The sequence below is a fragment of the Seriola lalandi genome, unplaced genomic scaffold (assembly GCF_002814215.2).
Source record: "Seriola lalandi dorsalis isolate HSWRI2012SDOR001 ecotype SW California unplaced genomic scaffold, Sedor1 jcf7180002054449, whole genome shotgun sequence".
In the NCBI taxonomy this organism is placed as follows: Eukaryota; Metazoa; Chordata; class Actinopteri; order Carangiformes; family Carangidae; genus Seriola; species Seriola lalandi.
In genome coordinates, this window is record NW_019525002.1 from 209,242 (window position 1) to 221,217 (window position 11,976).

Sequence of the window (11,976 nt, forward strand, 5' to 3'; positions counted from 1 at the left end):
TGCGACCGCGCAGTTGAGTCGGTCCACGGATCTCGCATGTTAGCGTGAGAACAACAACAAAGGGCTGAAAGGGATTGGTTAACGGGGAACACTGTCAGTAGGATTTTACAGTCATGACAATACACAACTTCAGTTTAATGTAAATTTGCCTTCTTCTTTGTTGTTGTATGTTATTATTACGTGTTTTTATTTGGCAATAATTTCATAAATGTGCTCTGCCTAAAGGAACCCATATAGAGATGAAAACATCATACATATGTGGATTTTATATAATAAATATACAGTATATAATATATGAGCAAACAAAAACTTGAGAGTTTAAAAAAAGACAGGCTGGGTTACAAATAATCCAGGGCCTCATATCTCCAGGGGCCCCAAAAGAGGTTTGATTAATTGCCAATCTTTTGGGGAGAATGTGCACCACAATAATACAGTATCAACTGGGTCCTGCATTATTGGGGGCCAAGCAGTAAGCTGCTTTGAAATGTTCAGATAACCTACCGTTTTTCCTTACCAATACTAGACCATTAAATTCCGATATCTGAAATTGCTTATGAGCCGATACTATTCATGCACTGACTCATAATGATTGGCTCAGTAGCATCACATGCATAGTGTCTTAACGGCTAGAAAGCTGCACCAGTTAAAACAGAAAAATCAAAATATCAAAATGTAATAATTCTCAATCATAAATAGGTTATAGGTCTGGGTCAGGATAGGACAGGATCTGGGTCTGGATCCGGACCAACTATTAGTGACTCGGGCCAATGGCTAACTTCGCTGCTCTGTTCAGTAGTTGCGAGTGGCTGCACAGAACTACTTCCAGTGTTGGCAACTACAGTGGAAGAATCGATGGAGAACTGCCATTGTATCTAGGTGTGAAACTAGTTTATCAAGTTTATCATCATCAAGTTTATCTTTTTCTTCTTCTGCCATGGGAGTCTATGGCAGCCCATAGAACCGCATTGTAAAAAGGTTTGAATTTTGGCTCTAGAGCCACCAACAGTCCTAATTTGAAGGTGTGTTCAAGCATGTAACTTTTGAACATAATTTTCAAAAATTAGGTACCATTTGATTTTTTTGGATCAAGCCAAGTTCAACGAATGGCATATTGAATTTTCTGCCATATTGGATTTTGTGTCAAAGTGTTTTCACGCTACTCTTTGGACAAACTTTGTCCAGTTGTCACTAAAATTGGCACAGATGATCTTCAGACCATGTCTCACAAAAGTTATCAAATGGATTTTTGATTTTCAAAAGCATTCGTCATTTCCCTGCCTTTGTGATTGTCTGAATTTCACCTGTGTCCAATTATCCCAGCCTCCCTTGTATTTAGTTGCTGTGCTGCTAGTTGTCTTTGTCAGTTCATCTGTTGAGGTTTGAGGTATTTCCTAGTGCTTCTGTTTAGTTTTCGGAGGATTTTCTTAGTAATTCTTCTTTTGTTTTGTTTTGTTTGTTCAACTCACCCTCCTGGTTATCAACTCATCTGCCTGTACGCAATATTTCTTCATTAAAGTTTCATTAAAGTTGCTCATTGGACAACCTCTATCCAATGTTAACCAAAGTTGGCACAGATGATCATCAGACCAGGACTCACAAATGTTATCACATGGATTTCGGATTCTTGATTTGTGAAAGCATAAATAATAGCCAATCAAAATTGGCTGCAAAGGTGCCAAACAATAAAATAAAGTCGTATCTTAGCCAATTTTGACTGACATCAACTGACATGAAACTTGCTGTGAGTGCTTACAACCATGCCCATGACATCATGTTTCCATGGCAACTCTGGCCAGCTGGGCTGCTTGGCTCTTACATTGATGCTTGCACATACAGTATATTACATAATATTGTCGATTTGTGTCAAAATGTACATTAAAACCTTTAAACTTCGTGTTTATAATGTGGGTTTTTATGGCTAAAGGTGTGTACCATCAACTAACTCACATACAGACAAACATGCGGGTAATAATCCAGTACAGCAATATCCGTTGGTTTCTGGGTCTCTTCGCTAAACATGATAAAGCTGCCATCTACAATGTTCAGTATGTACTTGATGGGACATTGTAAGTAACAGCGATCCAGCAGCAAATATTTGACCTGTTGGCAGGTTAATCTATGCAGCATGTGTAAAAAAAAATGCACAATCAAAACCATTTGTTAAATAGCCTATTATTTTATAAAACTGTTTTAAGAATTGATTATCAGGTGAATTGTAACATTGGTTAGAATTAAAGCCTCTCTTTCAAATCTAATAGCAATAGCAGCAGCACATGCACAGTATAATGCATGCCAACACAAACCTTTGTTCGACCTAACAAGTTTTTATTCATGCTGTCCCATAGGTGTAGAATGCAGTTCAAACAATGGCCTCAAAAAGTTGACTATATAGTGCCGAACTAATTGATCAGAGCTTATAACCTCTTTTTTCCATAGTTCATTGTCACCGTCCCTTTTCTTCCTACAGGTTTGAAAAACTGTCTTAAGCTGGCTTCTGGCTGATATTTATGTATATAAGTATGTATGTAATTCTTTATAATTGTTAGGTTGTTTGACTTGGAGTGAAAGTGTTGTATTAATAGTATTGATATTGCTGATGATTGTGTTGGCTTGTAGTAATACCACCTACTGACCTTGTGTCTTTTTTGTTTCATTTTTGTGTAATGAGTATTTGGCAGGTTATGTATGTGAAGAAAAGGTTTCTAAATTGGATAATTATTTTCGGTGTGATTTTTGTAAAAAGAAAAACCCAAAGTTTTTCCAGAGCTGTGTGGTCTTTATTTGACTTCTTTCAGAGCTTGGGTGCAGCAGTTGTGAAAAACTGTATGTACTGGTTAATTTCACTGCTCTGTTCAGGTAAACAATCATAAACTATTCAAAAGTTGTGTGCACTGACTTGACACTAGATGGCACAACAGATAAATCTGTTCTGCTTACACTAAACATGAGCTGTTGTTGTAGCAGTGCCATGAGCAGCGCTCACATTTTACAGCGGGACCTTTATCTGCAGCATTGAACACGCTCTTTTTGTTGAACCCAGAGAGCAGATTACAGGACATGTAACTGCACGTTATGTACTCATGACTTTGAAGGACAGACAAGGAGGTGCAAAGTGAAACTTTGAAGTCGGATTGCCTTTCCTGTACCTGTGGATTTGCGTAAGTGTTAACATTACTCAAGACTTAAGAGAATAGAAATCTGTGTTACGAGCGCATGTGAACTAAAAACAGTTATGTTGAAATATGGTGTTAAAATTTGGATCTGAGTGTGAGTGTATAGTTTTTTACAGCAGGTAATGTTTGTTAACAGTCACTGCAATTAACTTAAGCTTTAGAATATTAATTCATTTGCTATTGTGTTGAGTGTTTCCTGTATTATGCACATTTTAAAACCTTTAGACTTCAGATTTATAGTGTGGTTACAGGGTTTTTATGGCTAAAGAAAGGGGGGTGGGAGTGGGGTGGGTAACTGATTGTGCCTAAGGTTTATGGTCCAGTGCCATTTCATAAGTGGTAGTATTCAGATCCTTGAGTAAAAGTTTCAATAAAACAATGTAAAAATATTCCTTTACAGGTAAAAATCCTTCATTCTAAATTACTCTCTCTCTGAAGAAAATAGCCTACTTAAAGTATTAAAAGTAAAAGTACTCTTTCTCTAGTAAAATGTCTCCTGCTAACTAATACACATCTGAAATGTGATAAGGGGGCACAGCCACTGTTTTAATCTTTAACAATGCATTGTATTTTATAACTTTTAATGTAAAAATTTTATTAGCAAAGCAGTAACTCTGACTGTCAAAAAATGTAGTGGAGTATTTGCCTCAGGAATTAAGTGGAGCAGAAGTAAAAGTATAAGTACCTAAAAACTGGACTTAAGTGCAGTGCTTGAGAAAATGTACTTTACCCACTATTGTATCTCACTTTGTACTACGTCTGTTAACTCCAAACCGGACAGGCAGAACTCTCTTACTCACTTGTTTTCGTTTTTAAGGTCTGAACGATATCAGCATGAAGGTGCCTCATTCATCTCTGCTCACATTTGCTCTACTGTTGAATCACCTATCCAGTGTATCTGGGGGCAAGATCCTGGTGTTCCCATTGGATGGAAGCCACTGGGTAAACATGAACGTACTCATAGAGGAACTGCATGCCAAAGGCCATGAGGTCACTGTGGTGCGAGCGTCAGATAGCTGGTACATCAGAGAAAAGTCTCCCTTCTACACCTCTGTCACCCTTCCCGGGACAAGTGGCTTTGAGGAAAACTTTGAAACCTTTTTGTCCCCACAGCTGGAGATCCGGCTTCAGGGTAAGCCTACATCTTTTTGGTCTCACATCTGGATTGGTATTCAGATACAGCAGATGGTTATTAACCAGTTCAATCAGTTCCATAACAGAATGAGTGAAATGATCGTTCAGATGTTTGAAGATGAAAACCTGATGCGTTCCCTACATGATGCCAAATATGACGTGGTTTTGACTGACCCTGGAATCGGCGTAGGGGCCATGCTGGCACGTCGACTCCAAGTTCCTCTGGTTTTCAATGTCAGATGGACCATTCAAGGAGAGGCTCATTTTCTTATTGCGCCTTCACCTCTAGCATACATTCCTTTCACGGCAACAGAGCTAACAGATAGCATGACTTTCCCTCAAAGAATCAAGAATGTTTTGAGTTATATCCTTGGGATGTACACACTATCATACATAACAGAACCTCACTACAAACCTGTGGTTCTGCAGTACTTTGGTCCTGATGTGGATTACTCAACGTTTTTCCTAGATGCTGACATATGGCTCATGAGGAATGACTTTATCTTTGAATTTCCACGTCCCACGATGCCCAATATAGTCTACATGGGTGGATTTCAGTGCAAGCCCGCAAAGCTGCTGCCTGCGGACCTGGAGGAGTTTGTCCAGAGTTCTGGAGATCATGGGGTGATTATGATGACCTTAGGAACCTTAGTCGGGAAGCTTCCTCAAGATGTCGCTGAGGAGATTGCTGCGGCCTTTGCTCAGCTGCCTCAGAAGGTTATATGGAGGTACATAGGACAAAGGCCAGCAGGCCTCGGCAACAACACATTACTGGTCAACTGGTTGCCACAGAACGACCTCTTAGGACATCCCAAAACTAGAGTCTTTGTGACCCATGGAGGCACCAACGGGGTTCAGGAAGCAATTTACCATGGGGTTCCTATAGTTGGACTTCCTTTATTTTTTGACCAGCCTGATAATCTCTCCAGAATCAGAGCAAAGGGAGGAGCAGTGATTTTGGATATTGCCACGCTTGATAGGCACGTCTTTGCAGATTCACTGATGACAGTTCTTTACAAGTCCTCTTACAGGGAGAGCATGCAGACACTCTCGAGGTTGCACAGAGATCAGCCCATGAAACCACTGGATCAGGCAGTGTTTTGGATAGAATATGTCATAAGGCATAAAGGAGCCCGTCATCTACAGACGCAGTCCAACAAAATGTCCTGGTTTGTTTACAACTCTGTTGATGTCATTGCTGCTTTGTTGACAGTTGTTTTGGTCATAATATTCACCTGCATTTCAATTGTAAGATTACTGTGGAGAATGATCTTTGTCGGGAGAAAGGTTAAACATGAGTGATATGAAAAGTAACAGCCTGGTTTTGTGTGTGAAATCCGAGCACTCCCAGAGACAAACCCAACATGTGTCTGTGTGTGATGTTGCTGAAGTTGACAACATTAGTACAAATGCAGAATTCAGTACATGTTGACATTTTTGAATAGTTTTGAACATGACATGAGGGCTCTTTTTAAATTGACTCTTCACTTCAGAGATCCAGGTTCATTTCTGTCGTTTTAAATTCTGCATAGAAAGAAAAATAAAGATGAGAAGTCATGAAGTAATGAAGCGTTGAAGAAATTTTCATGGCCTGGTACTCCTGGCACATTAGTATACAGAGTGCGCTCAGAAACAGTTCATTATGACATTATAATATAATGTATTATAGGTGGGGGATTTTAAGTTTGTGATAATATGGAACATTATAACAATCAAAAAAAAGTCTTGTCAACTTGGTTGCTCACCTCTTTCCTCATTTGGGAGTAAGGGCTGGTTCATTGGTTCATTAAAATCATCAACAAACAAAACAAAACAAAACAAAACAAAACAAAACAAAACAAAACAAAACAAAACAAAACAAAACAAAACAATCAAACAAACAAAGCTTTACCAAATAAAGCTTATTGGTATAGAGTGTGCGGGTGCGTATAGGTACTGAAAGTCAGTGAACAGTGGATTTCGAACATTACCTGATGATTAACTTGTCAAAGAAGCCTCTTCAAAACACAGCTGGGTGATGTGCCTGTGTGTGTGTTTCCATAGTGAACGGTGCACTCTTTGGCACAAGTGTTCAGAAGCAATGTCTCCAACACGCCTTGCCCTGTGCCATCATGTAACTGATGTGATTCTGACAGTCACGCATCTCATTGCATACAGTGTCAAGTCTGTGTCCTGTCGATGATGAGACACGTGTCCCATGTGTCGCATGGGACACTTTGTCCAGTTGTCACTAATATTGGCACAGATGATCTTCAGACCATGTCTCACAAAAGTTATCAAATGGATTTTTGATTTTCAAAAGTATTCTTCATTTCCCTGCCTTTGTGATTGTCTGAATTTCACCTGTGTCCATTTATCCCAGCCTCCCTTGTATTTAGTTGCTGTGCTGCTAGTTGTCTTTGTCAGTTCATCTGTTGAGGTTTGAGGTATTTCCTAGTGCTTCTGTTTAGTTTTCGGAGGATTTTCTTAGTAATTCTTGTTTTGTTTTGTTTTGTTTTGTTTGTTCAACTCACCCACCTGGTTATCAACTCATCTGCCTGTACGCAATATTTCTTCTAAAGTATTCAAAATTTTATTAGCAAAGCAGCATCATCATATTGTGTGAACAGTCAGTGACATACAGAACATCAGCTGAAGAGTGAAAATCAAGTGCAAATCACAGACATATTACAGAGGGGCAAGTTTTCTTTTTATCTTAAAATGAAGTACAAGAAAAATGCACACAAACGCTATGTATTCAGTAAAAGATACTGTACATGGCTGATAAAACAATATGGAACAAAAACTGTAATGATGCAGGTTACAGAAGCCTTTATCTTGACAGCTTTTGATTGAACTTCAATATGAGACAATAGCAAAGTAAAGAGTTTACCACAGTAATAATAATATTAATTCTTGCCTATTTTGTTGTAAAAAAGCAGCTTACAAACTCTATAATAAAATATATAAGATGTTGATATGTTGGAGTACAAATAATTAAAATCTTCTTGTTTCATTCTCAAACATATGCATTATATATATATAGAACTAAAGAACTAAACAGAACATAGAACAGTGTAGCCTACTTGTTTTGATCAAGCACGTAGAAACGTACAGTACATTTTGAATATTGATTTAAATCATATATTATCTACTAAGAAACTATAAACAAAAAATAAATCCAGAAGATTGCTGACTGTCTGTATCAGCTCACAGTTAAAATTATAGCCTACAGAAAAACATTTGGTGCATTTTTATTCAAGAAGCACTAAATTTGAAGATGAGATTTCTCGCAGTATACCAAATGCTCAGACAGCGGCATAAAATAGATCTGTAGCATTCTCCCTTCTTTTTATTTCTCCTGGGCTGTTTTGAATTAAAGTGGAATGGATGCAGCATCAGGAGCCTCTTCTTCTTTTAAAGTTATATTTTTTGGGGCATTTTTGCCTTTATTTGATAGCACAGTGAGTGGTATACAGGAAAGTCAGGGATGACATGCAGCAAATGACTATGTGTCGGATTCGACCTCATGGCCGCTGTGGATAGGACTAAGTTCATGTAGTCCGCACTCTAACGGGTGAGCCACCGAGGTTCCCCCAAGAGCCTCTTCTTTTTGTTCTTGCAGGTAGCATCTTGTATACATAATGTATACAATGAGTAGCACCAGTAAAATTGTGACCATGGCATTTCCCAGTCCCTAAAAGGTGGAAATTAACACAGAATTCAGTAAGACATAGGATCAAATGATCATCGGTGCAGTCATACATATTTTATTGGAGGCTGGTGATCTCATTAAAAAATCCATTTCTGACACTTGACAAAACTATAGCTGTATTTTTTTTCTTACCTGAGACAAAATATAAAACCTGTGTGAATGATGCAGAAGTTCTTCTGAAGAGTGAACTGTCATGTTGGTTGGTGCACACCACTTCAGATAGGTTTTGTCAGCAGTTTCAAATGTACCTAGCCAGTTTGTCGTTGCACAGACCATGTAATGGCCATCAAGCAACATCAGGGCCATCCACACTATGGGAGGCAGAAAGCAACACAGCATCTTTTTATAATCTTTGCAACTGCATCTGTGAATCAGTTGCATCAACAGAGAGGCTGTAACAGCAGGGATCAAGAAAAATGGAACCACAAACACTTTGTTCCATGTAGGATTACATGGGCAGGCAAATTCCACCTCCAACATCTTCTCCACACCGGCCAGAAGGAAGCCAAAAATCACATTCGACACAACAGGACGTTGTCCAAGCTCACTCCTGAGTCCTGCAATCAGCTCATAATCTGCTCCCATAATGATGATGATAATCTATATAAAATGAAAAGTGCAGATAAAAATCTAGACAGAATTTACATTTCATGGAAACGGATTGAACAAGCCTCTAGTTTTAACTGGACTAAGTGTAGTAGCAAAGAAACAAATAGTACAGTTTCTTTTTGCCTTTGTATGAAGCATAATGCATCTCCTTGAGAAAACAATTCTTCTCTTTTATTCTCAGGATTCAGGATTCAGAATTCTGAGATAATGAGATTATTATTTTGTTAATTCAGAAAAACAGAGGATTTTTTTTACAGTAAAGAGTTTTTGATTTAAAAAAAATTCTTCCTCTGTTTTTCTGAATTAATGAGATCATTATCTTGGAATTCAGATTTTTTTTCTCAAGTGAATGCATCATGCATTACTCTTGATACAGTTAAAATAAAAAAGTTTTTCTTTACATATTTTCTTTTTTACAAAACAGGATTGACCAAACATATCAAAAGTACAGGTTCATAATGGCATGTAGCCTATTTAATTTTGAAATGTAAATTTGGTGGCAAGAGAGAAATTTCTGAATTAAAAATGATCAGTCTTTGAAAATGAGAACATTTTCATCCATTTGTTAAATAACAAAAAATCTTAAAAGCTAATTTTTTTACTAAACATATGAAAGAACATTTTTAAATTTCAAAATATAACAATGACCTGAGAATAATATTTAAAACATTTCACGCATCAATTAAATGCATAAGAAATACTTCAAAACCTCAATAAATGTTACGTAAAGCTGATGTAAAATTATTTTGAAATTGTATCAGTGTCCTGACAATTTGATTTGAAAATTAAATGTGCTTTACGTATTATGGCTGACCATATATCATATAACATATGGGCTGGGGCAAAGGAACACACAATACAACCCTGAAGATTTAACACAACCTGGAATAAATAAACCATAACACAATTCTAGTTTGTATTTGTACATTAAGAATAAAAATAAAAGATTTACCTACTTTGATGTTGAAACAGAAAAATCCTCTTGAATACTGGTTCCTTCAAGTGACTCTCTGTCAACTGCTCAGGCTTCCTTTCTCTTTCTGGTATAAATCTTCACATTGTTTTCGTAAATAACTTTACATCTGCATGCTGGTAGATATCTGATCTAAATGGAGGTCGCTTGTGGTTTAAAAGTGAAAGTTGAAAGACAGCTTCATTTTGAAGTGTTATGTGTCAAAAATAAATCTGTTGACACCTCTGATGTTGACTATTCATGAACATGACATGTAACACGTCAACACATCTATTGGATGCTACGTTACCTAGTGCTCCGTAGAATTTTTATCCCATAATGATTACCCCACACAATATTTATTTATCAGTGTCTCACCTCTTAAATTCTTGTGATCACAACCACCCAAGCTTCAGCTTTGAATGTTCTGTAATTTGTCTCTGAAGATGTACGATAAAAAAAAAAAGGGGGATTCAGGTCTGTTACTTGTTACCTGTTATCAGGTAAGCACAACAACAAGCTATTACCAAGAAATGAATGAATGAAGCTCAGTTGGCTTTGAGAATTAACCATGAGTTTTCACTCCTGTGATCTTTGATCAGCCTGATAACCTTTCCAAAATCAGAGCAAACGAGAGAGCTGTGTTCAATAGACACGTCTTTGCAGGTGTAGTAACATGCAAGTGCTCTCAGTGCTGCACAGAGATTAGCCCATTATACCACAGGACCATGCAGTACTTTGTGGAGAGTAGGCTCCATCATAGCACGTAAAGTGTTATAATGATGTGTGTTCAATAGACACGTCTTTGCTGGTGTGTTGATGTCACTTCCACCTAATGAAAGACCATGCAAATGCCTGCAGTAAAGACAAAAATCGATGGGGTAAAAGATTAACTTCCTTCCCCTTTCCCGTTCCCATATTTATGCACATTCAATACATGAATCACAACATACAGCAGCATGCTTTTTGATGGTAAAAGTGATAAACATTTGCTTTTTACAAATGAATACCGTGGACTATGACAGACAAGGAAAGGATTTTTTTTATTCCAGATCTTGAAATGCACAATGAGGAATACAGGAAGCTTTATAGTGACAGTTTTTGATTTTGTTTTCCTATTTATTACTAAGTATAGCACTCACAAAAAAGACTACATAAAAACAATAATATAACATATATATAAATACAATAATATATTTTGTCTTTGTGAATGAGCCATGAGTTCTTCTGATGAGTGTATTATCATGTTGGTTTGGGGCATCATTTCAGGTAAGTTTTGTCAACAGTAACAAATATGCCTGTCCAGTCTGTCATTGCACAAAATAATGAGCCATCAAAGAAAAGGGGATCCAACCACACCAAGGGAGCGAGAAAGCTGCAGAGAAAATGCTGCAAACAGAGAGTTCCACTTTGGGTCGCAAGGGCAGGCAAATTCCACTTCCATCATCTTCTCTACAAGAGCCAGCATGAAATCAAAAACAATGTTTGACACAATAGGACTGTGTCCGAGCTCCTTCCTGATTCTTGATACCAGCTTTGTGAAAGCCTCTCCTCTTCCCATAATGAGTCCTGCACAGAAAAGACAAGTGCAGATGTAAAGTGAGAGAAAACACCTATAATTAGAACTAGAGTGGAAACATAAACTACTGCCTGAAACCCCCCACCCCCCACTCCAATCAAGAATTTGGACTTTATTTGTGCTTCAATGACTGTTCTCCCTCGATGGAAGAGTCAGACAAAATCTCATTTTGGTGGATGGTCAAAATTAACAACATATATTTGCACCATATGAATATTTAATCTCTGTATAAGTGAAGCTCTATGAAATTTATCTCACTTTTTAATTGTGTAAAATAAAACAAACGTGAGAGGAAGTAAATATTTTTACTATCTTATTTTAAAGATGTGCCATGGCATTTATGTTGTTTTCATATTGTATTTTGTTTGTACATTGTGTCTCCATTTTCAGTTTTTCATTTGTCTTATTCTACATGTATTAACTACTTTCCTTGTTCCATTATATTTATATTTTGACTTATATTTTTGGGGGTTTTCTGGTTTTATATTATTTGTTAATAGGTTCACCTTTTGATAACTTACACTGATAACACAAGAATTTAACAGAATGTAACTCTACTGACTCTTTAAAATACTCAGATTAACCAGTGTGTCTACAGATTAGAGTTTGTGCAGTAGGTGGCAGCACAATGTTCTGACAGGGGATTGAGGAAATTACACAAAGACCATGAAAGATGCTTTTGTTTTTGTGTGGGAGTTTACTTTCGTTATTGTTTGTTAACCTGTGACTCCTCTGTTGTCCTCATCAAGAAGTTTTTTTGTTTATGTTGTTCCAATCTGAAAAGTAATTTGACAGTGAAAAACAAACACGCTTATAAATAAAATGGGTAAATGAT

The 11,976-nt window shown here is 37.3% G+C and overlaps 1 pseudogene across 1 annotated transcript; it reads left to right on the top strand.

Moving 5' to 3' along the window:
* Positions 1-2,960: 2,960 nt before the first annotated feature.
* Positions 2,961-9,809, top strand: LOC111658530 (UDP-glucuronosyltransferase 2C1 pseudogene; annotated as a pseudogene). The gene is made up of 2 exons (XR_015437552.1): positions 2,961-3,158; positions 3,991-9,809. The product of XR_015437552.1 is annotated as a UDP-glucuronosyltransferase 2C1 pseudogene (transcript).
* Positions 9,810-11,976: the final 2,167 nt, after the last annotated feature.